Source organism: Orbicella franksi, chromosome 3, assembly GCF_964199315.1.
Source record: "Orbicella franksi chromosome 3, jaOrbFran1.1, whole genome shotgun sequence".
In the NCBI taxonomy this organism is placed as follows: Eukaryota; Metazoa; Cnidaria; class Anthozoa; order Scleractinia; family Merulinidae; genus Orbicella; species Orbicella franksi.
In genome coordinates this window covers 15,320,001-15,330,000 of record NC_138147.1, presented here as the reverse complement: position 1 = coordinate 15,330,000, position 10,000 = coordinate 15,320,001, and the positions used below count along the sequence as shown (strand labels likewise).

The window sequence follows — 10,000 nt, the reverse complement described above, 5'->3', positions numbered from 1 at the left end:
ATCTTTTTCATTGCAAAATACACTTTTAATTAGTTTATTGAGGAACTTTTTAAACAGAATATTGTACAAAGTTCTGATGTCTTGCAAAATTTTCCTAGGTCTATTTCAAGTTTGGTGCCTTGGTGGAGAAGTACCCTGTGACAAGGCTATGTAAATAGCCTTCTGTTTCACCAGACGTTTGTGGGGGAGAGGAGTTTGTGTGACAAACCCAAAGAGTGTCTCTGTAGGGGCGAAGCAGCAAACCTTTCTCTATTCAAATAAACAGTGTGGAAAACAAAGTAACTTGTAAATTTAATGCTTTAGTCAATGCATGAAAACTAGAAAGTTACCTCTCGAGCTCTCTCCAGGAGCCCTTGTTCATCAGGATCAAACCCAATCTGGAACCATAAAAAGAAAGAGATAGAGATAAGAAAAACTGAACTATTTGTATGTACTTCAGTAGCATATGAGCACAGAATTACCTTAACCATCTGACAGGAGTACTTTTAATGACCTTCATTTTAATCATACATGTATATCAGTGTTGTAGAGTTTGGGGCTGATCAAAGGTCAGACCTTAAATGTCTAGTTGTTTTCCTCAATCTGTTTGGTACTTTGATACATGTATGTCAAATAAACTGCATATTTTAAGTTAATTGGTTTCCATGTGATCACATTGTAATTATTACACTTATTATGCTTAATGTTTGGCTGCTTGTAACATGTAGTCTCATAAATATATTTTTTGCAAGAAAGGTTAACCAGTAGGTTTGACTGATTACATATTGGCAGGGTTTTGATTTCATCTGCCTGCAGCCTGGAACAGGCTGTCCCCTTATTTAGTTTTGCATTAAAATGAAAAATGTAAGTCACTAATTCCTTATTTACTGAAACCAACTGAAATGCAATAAGTGTTGTATATGTGTACCTGGCAGTAATAACAGGTACATGTATGTTCCTGTGGTCTTCCTAACACACAAGACCTTGACTGTTGGTTAACATCAGATGTCACAATCTGTGGTCTTGTAAAATCCTCCAGGTCTGCAAATTAAAGGAGTGATAATATTATAAGTAGTTAATTCATTCATGTTACATCTTAAGTTATCAGTATACCTCCAAAATCAGTTGACAATTTTGAAAAAAAAATCTTTCAGTGTTTTCAGATAGATCTCATTGAGACCATTTATTTTCCAAAAAATTCAGGGGAAAAATATTGATTCTAAACAGAGTTATAAAGGAAAAATGCAATAATCTTTGCATGATTAGTACACTTTAGGTAATAGCATGAATGTGAGTGCAATTACCATAAGCACTACAAGTGATATTTAAAAACTCTCTCAAAATTGCACAAGCCTTTAGGCAAGTGCAATCTGAAAGAATTTTCAAATATCATGAGAAGTGTAAATCCTCAATTGCCCGAGCTTGTGTTATGATATTTATGAATGTGTGCGCATTAATTTGCACGTCAGTGCTAATCAAAAATTAACAATAAATTTGCCTGCTCTCAGCAAATCACAATGGACAAACTTTATCACTCATATAATAAATAAAATTTTATATAATTTGGCCATGTTCTATACACTTATAAATGTTACAAAGATACAAAAAATATTAAATAACTAGATGAAAAAGAGCATAATTTTCTACTTTCTACCAATGATCATTTTCACTGTCATGCAATAAAAAAATAAATCGAAAACCATCCAGTGGAAAAAGCTATGAAATTATGATGTTATAGAAGATAACTAAATAAGACACTTCTCCAAGTTTTAGCCCTGTGCATTTCCCCAAACTTCAGATATTCGTTGAAATGTTTTGCAGATATTTACAGAGCCCAGTATGAAAACGCCATGTTAGTATACCTCCCTGGTACACCAATATGGCGGCTGGAAAATAGTGTAGACATCTGGAACTTATTTTGGCTATCTAGGTGACTGATTAATAATCAGTACTGATCAAACAAGCATTTACATGAGCACTTTTCATAATGCTCTAACTTCTAAGAAGGCTCAACATCATGAGATAAGCACATATTTTTCAACAAACTCGATCATAGCCTTGTGTCATGCACCTCCATAACCCTGAAATTCAAAATGCTCTGAATTCCAAACGAAGCTCGCTATTGAGCTGTAGAATTGTAAACAGATATAAATATACCGCCTCTTATGCCTGATGAGGATAAAAACTTTGGTGGCTCTTTAGTTTTGGATTTTAGAAAGTGATAACGTCACGTGAAAATGATCTATATGGCACTGTTGAAAGTTCTGCAGTTGTTTCAAGAGTTTCAGCATCATTTGAAGATGTGCCATCTTGAGTGTTAACAATCATTAGTATCACCCAACTAGTGGACTAATGCAAATCCTGCATTTTGATTGGCTACAAACTAGTCAACTAGTCTCAAGGACTAGTCTTCGAGTAGCAAAATTGGCACAATCGAGCGTGACGCTTTCTTTTGTTTTATTCCCAAATAAATATTTCTTCAACTTGCATTTGCTAACTTTATTATTGCCTTTTCTGTCCGACTAGTTGGGTGATACTAAAACAATTAGACCCTTCGCCCTAAAGGGCCACGGGTCAATAGCCCATTCGGCTTCGCCTCATGGGCTATTGACCCGTAGCCCTTGCGGGCTGCAGATCTAATTGTTAATTACCATTCTGGATGAAAAACTCAGCATTAAATGCTCTAAACATGTTAAGGTCTAAGGTAAGGTAAGGTAAGGTAACTTTATTTTAAGTCGTAAATGTAGGGAGCGGTTGCCCAATCTCCCCAGCCAAGGGCCCATGACAAAAATGCACTGCAACTTTCTGACCCTTACTTACCAAGGCGTACTGGGTACTCTGCAGTCTCACCATGAACTGGCTCACCAGCAATGTTAGTGGGCTCACCTATAGCTACTTCCTGAAGGACTTCTCCACATAATAATTGTACAGCCACACGTAAACGATTTTTTTGAGCTGTTGGAATGATAGCTACAACCTGTTGGGGAAAAGTTTATAAATGAAATCGAATAAACAAAATGCACATTTCACAGCAGTGTAAAGAGTTTGTACAATCACATAATCACTGATTTTGATGTCAAATGATTCTATGTGGGAAATTCAATCAAATCATGTGTCAAATATTACCAAAAAAGAAGTTACCAAAAGCTACAGGCATGGTGGCCTCATGGTTAGTGTGCTCGACCCCAGATCAAGCAGTCCTGGTCTGATCCCTGTCCGGGACATAGTGTCGTGTTCCTGGGCAAGGCACTTTACTCTCACAGCGCCTCTCTCCACCCAAGTATACAAATGGGTACCAGCGGGAATTGTATTTAAAGCCTGAGATTCAGGTTGAGCTCTTGCGTATTCATACTAACATTTCAATGTTACGCAGGAACTATATGTTGTATTGTTTGCTTTACAAAACAATAATTTTGACACTTATTTTTCATCAATAATATAAAGGCAAAGCTCACTAATTATCACTGTAAATTCAGAAGAATGCTTAAAGCTCAAACACTAGTCAAATACTAGTCCATTGCAGGGTAACTCCACAGTATAATTTAAATTCAGTGGTACCCATTTATATTGAGTGGAGAGGTATTGTGAAACAGGGTCCGAAAATAACTTTTTTCAGCAGGCGCCAACTGGCGACTGAAAATTTTTTGTTCAGTCGCCAAATGGAAAAATGTGGTCGCCAAAAAGTGTCAATAGAATTTTTACTTTGTAGTGAAACACAAACCAAAATTTTTGGTCGCCTCGGGCTTACCGGCAAAATGTTTGCAATCGATGTAATCAGGAATCAAATCAGTGCTGAAATCATCTTTTGACCACTTTAACAGATCTACATTTCCACCTTTTGATGCCCAGAGAATATCTAAAGCTTCATCTAATTTCTTCGCGATGTTCTGTCTCCACCTTGCAATAAATTACGGAAAGATTTCAGAACATCTTTGGACACCACATCGCCTGGATAAATATTCATGGCGAAAGAACGCACGTGGTGTCTTGCGCCCGCAATACGTATGTTACGGGAAACCACTGAAAAAACATGGCAAGGAAGCTTCGCACTGATCGTTGCTGTGAGACGTTGTGGTAGATTTATAATAACAGGAAAATCGGTTTTATACTTAAAAAGCAGCAGAAAGGTAAAAAGGAAGTGACCAATTGGCGGGCGGCTTTGAATTTTATTTTAATTGATTTGGCTAAAAATCAAAGTTATTGTTTGTGTAATTATCATGGCATGAAATAGTTAATCGCCCACAGGCGACCAGTTGTGAAATTCTGGTCGTCAGTGTAAAATTTTTAGCGGCATTGGCGACCAGGAAAGCGCAGTTTTGGACCCTGTGAAATAAAATTTCTTGCCTGAGAACACAATGTATTATGACTCTGGCAAAGGCTTGAAACTGGATTGCTCAATCCAGGCCACCATGGCTAGTCTAATTGACACAAAAGACATAAAGATAATTGTTATAACACTACAGTGCACTACATTTAATAATTCAGGACATAACATGTCGATAATTTCGATAGTCAATAAAAATCGATCGTTATCAATCGAATTCGATACTAATATAATCAATTGCCAAATATCGGAAGTCGATAAAACTTGATCACACGATTTCTTGTGATTATCTACTTTGATTGATTTCAATCAACAGAGATCGGAAATACAAAAAACCGATGTATGGCGGGATTTATTAACCAATGTTACTGAATATTGAAAGTATATGTGACTGGCACTGACTGATGCTGTTTCGCATCTGAACAAGGCTGGATCTGGCAAGATTAACTGCTTATACATGGGCTCATATTTTCTGATGAGTGATCTTAATTAGCTGTATTTTTACTGTCATGTTTAGGTTGCAGACTGGTGCGACAACCACAGGCGCAAGGAGAAGCAAGGGATATACAAACCCGGCAACTTTAGCCAACCTAGCGGAGAGGGAGGAGAGTCATAGCAGCTTGTATTTGTCAACAGTTAAACTGATTAAAACACTGATGAAAACAAACTGTTACTTTGCTGGCCATGATTTTCCCGCATCCTAGCCTTAACTTTGGCCTGCTCCATCCCCCAAAGGATCACTTCGAGTTCCCAGGGTCTCTTATCTTCCTGACTTGTGGGAACAAGAGAGACCCTGAGAACTAGGTTGGTGCGTGGCAGGGCACGATTTAGCTCAGCTGACACTGTTAATCAATCACTTCTCAAGGTAATTTAAATACTCGATTCTGTAATGAATAACAGACCACTTCCATAATTTGGTTGCTTGAATTTCGTGGCTGATTGAAAAATGTGCCTGAATTTTTGTCAATAATCAGTTGAAAATCTTGTGATTATCGACTTTTATCAACAAATTAAACTTGTCAATAATTTGAGAATTATCGACAAATATTGAGTACTATCGACTTATCAACTACATATACGTTTTGAAATTTTTGAAATTCGATGATCGACTTTGATTGACATGTTACATCCTGAATAATTGCACATCGCAATTCATGTAAGTTAACATATGGAAAGACATGCCTCTACCAACCTGCACTTCAATATTACTGTGCTACATCAAACCACTTAATCATTCTGACTAATGCATATAAAAACAGCAACAAAAAATATTTGGAAAGCAGCAACAGTACCAGCAAGCAGCCATACTTTGTCACCATTTTGCTACAAAACCTTAAGACAACTGAAACTAATTGTAGCTTTCCAGATTACAGTATGTGCTATCCATAAAAGAGTTTCTCTGTTTTCAAAGACAATAGAAAACAATATAAACGTCTATAAAAAACAGAGATATATTCAGAGTGCGGGGAGACAGTTACCAATTACAGATCGATTAACTTCAGAATACCCGGCCACTTTATTTACATCAGATTTACATGTGTTGGTGTGTTTTGAAGAACGAGGTATATAACAGTAGTTGCTATTCTTATTCAATGAGATGCTAATAAGTGGCCGGGTATTCTGGAGTTTAGCGCTTTCTGCAAACTACCCCTTCCCTAAACTTTGCGTATGCGCTCTTAAAACACGTTTTTCGCACTTGCTGTGAAACATTTTCTCACCCTTCATAAGTCGAGAGGGAAAAATTTGCTCGCCACTAAAAGTGAAAACCTGTGAAAGTTTGAACTTTGCTACACTAAAACAACCTTTGCCGAACATTTCCCTGTCATTCGGAAGAAGAGGACGAAGCTAGAAATAGCAGCATTTTTACCTAAAGCTCCAGAACAGGCGATGAAGAAAATCGATCTACCGGGAGCCATTTTTGTTTTCCAAATTTCGAAAGCGCGCGCGCCTGGGTACCAGGGTAAGAAATCAGCCAATCAGACACAAGCCCCCTTTGGTACAGATAACCAATAGCCGTCTTTCTGTTTGTTCCGAACCAATCAGACAATTTTGGCGGGAAAGCTGGCGGGAAAAGACGGAAAATCATTAATGTGAAGTCATGTACAAGATCCTGCTTTTGAGGCGGCGCTGCTGCGAGCGTCGGACGAGCACGGCAACGAAGAAATCGAAGTAATCGAAGCGACCGTTCGCGTTTATTTTAAAACGATGAGAATTAAAGCTAAAATGATGGCCAAAGAAAAAGAGTATTTACGATATTGTTTAAAGCTAAAAAGCTTGTAGGGGCGTTTGTACTAAAAACTAAAATATCTAAAAACGATAACTAGAAAAACTACAATAAATTGCCAAAATATAGTCTCCTTCGCAGGGGTGTTTTGGGATGTCACGCGCGAGAAATGATTTTAAAATCAGTAGAAAAGAACATTATTTTACCTTAGAACGATGAAGAACAGTAGCGCAGTCGGCAGACATTTTTATCCGTGTGCCAGCGTATAATACATACACTTTGACTTTGACTTCCAAACGGAAACACGAACATGCGTCAGGCACGACCGTTTCATTACTGAACCTCTCGATCAAATTGAAGCCCGCGTTGCTAGTAAACAGCGGATAATTTTGAAGGAAATCTGCTGACCAAAATTGTGGGGGCTTCGAAGGAATGTGTAACATGTGAAATTCGATCTCTTCGTTCATGTGGCTTGCGTGGTGTTTGTTTTTGTCACTTTTGCGAACAAGGTTAGTTAATGGCACTGTTTTCTTTAGGGCAAAACGTATTATCGTTTTGGTTTTTGTTCCTGTAGGGTTTTTTATCTTCTTTCTACCTCCCGAAAGCAAAGTTTTCAATCGGCAAAGTGGCCTTTTCAGCGAGAAGCGACGTGCGTTCGATGAGTGTTTTGGTTTAGTGCCGTGAATGATACCTCTAGTTCTAATCAGTTGCCACAGGCCGATTTCGTGTTTCAGAGTTGTTTTGCCTCAGCCAGAGTACATTCGTGGACTTTAAACTTGCTATCCGGCCCTTCTAGTCGAAAGGATGGCTACGAGTGTGGATTCGTTCGCAGAAAGCTTTGGCTATCTGCGTTACCGGAACCACTCAATCTACAGCCCTCGATCTCTTCGACAAGGGATGTTTGCCACCAATTTCTGCTGTCGGGTGAAAGAATACATTTTGGTATGGAGTTAACGCCTATTTAAACCTTCTTTGAATGAAAGCTTATTTTAGTAGTGGGGAAAAGGATGACAGCCTAGCGCGAAAGGTGGTCAGGTTTGCGATGTCGACAATAGGCACCGGTGAAGCCTCCGAATGTTTGATATTATAGCGGAGAATCGAGACAGTTGCCACAGGTGAGTTTTGACATTTCTGTTTTGGTAACTAATCGTATTATTTAAATAAATAAAACATGAATGAACAGACGCCCCGTGAGTCCCACTGGGTCCACTTAAAGATTGATCAATGTCGAGATTGTTGAGGAAAAGCATGCATTGCTTATTCGAAGAAAGCGTCCTTCATAATTTCTTTGATTTACCTTTACCGTTCTAATTGCTGTATATATCAATCGTTAAGTAATGCAATGTGTTTAAAGATTCTTTGTGTAATAATTTTTGAATTCTAGAAATGGAATCCATTCGAACTAGACGAACTAATATACACGCCGTTTTGCAGAAGTGTACAAAAAGCGCGGGAACTTTCCTGTCGCCGCGCCGCGCGGGTACTCTTATTTTCTGATCCAGGTAAACCTCTTCCGGTCGTCGAAGATGCCGAAGCGAAGGTATCGTTTAAATTTGTTTTCGATTATAAATGAAACTTTTGGTAGTAGTAAACAATTTGTGTTTTCCACCTTCTTAAGAAATCCATACTTTCGCCGACCGGCCAAATTCGGTAAGCCAAAGGGCGTCGTTTTCGACGAAAATGAAGTTGAAAGGTACAAACTTGATCTGCATTTAAATTTTTTGTTTCGTAAGGTTACTGATTGAAACCAAACTTTATTGGTTAAATTTGATTATTTGGTCGTAAAATTTATCTTAGAACCCCAGAGGAAGAGGAGCGTGAACTTCAGGAAGAGTTGCGGAGGAGGGAGGAGCTGAAGGCGAGACTGGAGAGAGAGAGAGAAAAAAAACTGTCAAAAAAAAAGAAAATCAATTTGTAAAAAAGAAAAATTTGTTTTTCTGTGCCTTTTTAGACCTTGCATTAGACCAGAATGTGTACCTTAATTACCTTTTGTTTAAGTTCATTAATATTTTTTTACATGTGACATATCTTCTAAAACCAGCTTGATGTGTGTTTTCTTGGTTCCAGTCAGCAATGACAACGATGGATGCTTCATGCATGGCTCAGTTTAAAGTTACTTAATATCCACTAAGAATTGTGTATTTTAAAAAACAAAGGCAAATTAAATTTGATCCAAAGGTAGATTGAACAAGAACAGATATACATGTACTTTGTACTTAGTCACTGACCATTTTGTTATTGGCTTCTGATAAAGTCGTGAACTTTTTTATTTGTGAGGAATGGTTACCTTCTGTTCTTTCCAAGTAAGTTGGCAACTGAGAAAATTGGTAGCTAAAACAGTTCTGCGTCAGACAGTTAGCCAGGATAGTAAATTTTGCCTGCTTTTCTTATGGTTTTCTACGGAAACAGTTTGGGGGCTAAACAGGTTGTACACTATATGATAGTTGCTACTTACTGGCTAAGGGTCTGTCTGTTTGGTGAAAAACTGTGACTGAGTCAGAGGTTACAGTGTTTCACTTCACAGACCACTCTAAGCTGGTAAAAAACAATTTTCGTTTTTCCTCTTTCTCGATATTGTTGTCCTGTTCAAAAAAACACATCGGCTGCACGTTACCTTGACTGTGGTCAGAGATAGGAAAATCCGGACTTTGTAAAGAACCAATATCTGATTGCAGTATCTTTTACCCTGCCCTCTTGGAAAAAAAACAACTTTATTTTACCCATTATGAAAAAATGAAGAATTATTTAAAATATGCAACTGCATTACATGTACCATTAAATTAAACCACAATTTTAGTATAATGTACTTTTAATCAGTTGTACATTGAGTGATGTTCTTACTTTTGTTCACATGGATCGATTAGCAATGAACTTGCTAACAAGTTAAAAATACAGTGTACATTAACAAAATTCACTGTTATGGAAATCAACCACATTGGTATGTAGAAAATTAATGTTCTCTACCAGATCTTTAGGCATACAGCCAACATCTTTGTAATAATTGGTTTCACTGAAACCAAATTAAGCCTCCCACTGTAGGTACTAGCTCAATTAATGGCAATCTGTAACTCATGGCCACAAACAAATTGAATTCTATCTGCGTAGCATTGACTTTAATAATTTAAAGCTTCACAGAAGTTCCTCAATTCAAACTGAAAACTTTCCAGACTACAGAAAGGCAAACCTTCCAGCATGAAACTTGCTGCTCATCACACATGCAAGAATCGTGATTTTGAAAAGTTGTTCCTAACATGTATATCTGGTGCAACTGTAAATTGATCGCCGCATCGACATGTTTACACATACTCCAGCTAGACAAAAACTGCCCTGAAGCCCTTTTGTTCCCTCCTATATTTTCTCTTTTAGTTCAATTTCAGGTGAAATGTAAATTACCTAATTACAATATTTTTAACCTCAGCAAACCCAACAAACTCTATAGTTGTCTAGTTAAATACATGTATCTAAATTGTCTT

At 37.6% G+C, this 10,000-nt stretch overlaps 1 pseudogene; it reads right to left on the bottom strand.

Moving 5' to 3' along the window:
• Positions 1 to 9,444: 9,444 nt before the first annotated feature.
• LOC145480419 (uncharacterized) overlaps positions 9,445 to 10,000 on the bottom strand; it is a 2,127-nt pseudogene continuing 1,571 nt past the window's right edge.